Source organism: Lupinus angustifolius, chromosome LG07 (genome assembly GCF_001865875.1).
Source record: "Lupinus angustifolius cultivar Tanjil chromosome LG07, LupAngTanjil_v1.0, whole genome shotgun sequence".
In the NCBI taxonomy this organism is placed as follows: Eukaryota; Viridiplantae; Streptophyta; class Magnoliopsida; order Fabales; family Fabaceae; genus Lupinus; species Lupinus angustifolius.
The window spans coordinates 13,976,793-13,977,701 of NC_032015.1; positions in this window are offsets into that span (position 1 = coordinate 13,976,793).

Consider the following 909-nt stretch of genomic DNA (forward strand, 5'->3'; position numbering starts at 1 on the left):
CCTCTTGGTTGTAGCCTTTAGCCACTAGGCGAGCCTTATTTCTAATTATTAAGCCAGACTCATCTAGCTTATTACGGAAGACCCATCTGGTGCCAATAACGGGATGATCTTTTGGTTTGGGGACCACGTCCCACATTATTTCTCTCAAATTGGTTTAGCTCTTCTTGCATAGCTATACCCCAGAGTACATCCTCGATGGCTTCATCGACGGTCTTAGGCTCTATTTGAGATACGAATGCAACAAAATTACAAAAGTTTTGTAAGGAGCTACGGGTTACCACTCCCATAGTTATATCACCTAGCCCCTTATCGAGTGGATGATCCTTTTTACTTTTCCATGCGATAGGCATTTCCTGATGTTGCTCTATTTCTGTTTGCTCTACTTCTTGTTGGATTTCTTCTATGTCCTGGTATGGTACCTCTTCAAGTGTACCTGAAATATCATCAAAAATGACATTTCTCTTCTCTTTAGGAGAAGATTCGTCAAAATGGACATGAATAGACTCTTCTACTTGCATGATACATTTATTAAACACACGGTATTCTTTGCTATGAAGTGAATATCCTAAAAATATGCCTTCATAAGCTTTTGAGTCAAATTTTCCTAAATTTCTTTTTCCATTATTCAAAATAAAACATTTGCAACCAAAAGCATGAAGATTAGCAATATTTGGTTTTTGACCTTTAAAAATTTCATAAGGAGTTTTTGAAGAAGTAGGTATAAGTAATATTCTATTAATTATATAGCATGTTGTGTGAACTGCATCAACCCAAAAATACTTTGGGACCTTGCTTTCATTTAGCATGGTCCTTGTGAGTTCTTCTATAACTCTATTTTTCCTCTCAACAACTCCATTTTTTTGAGGGGTACGAGGTGCTGAGAACTGATGCATAATACCATGTTTATCA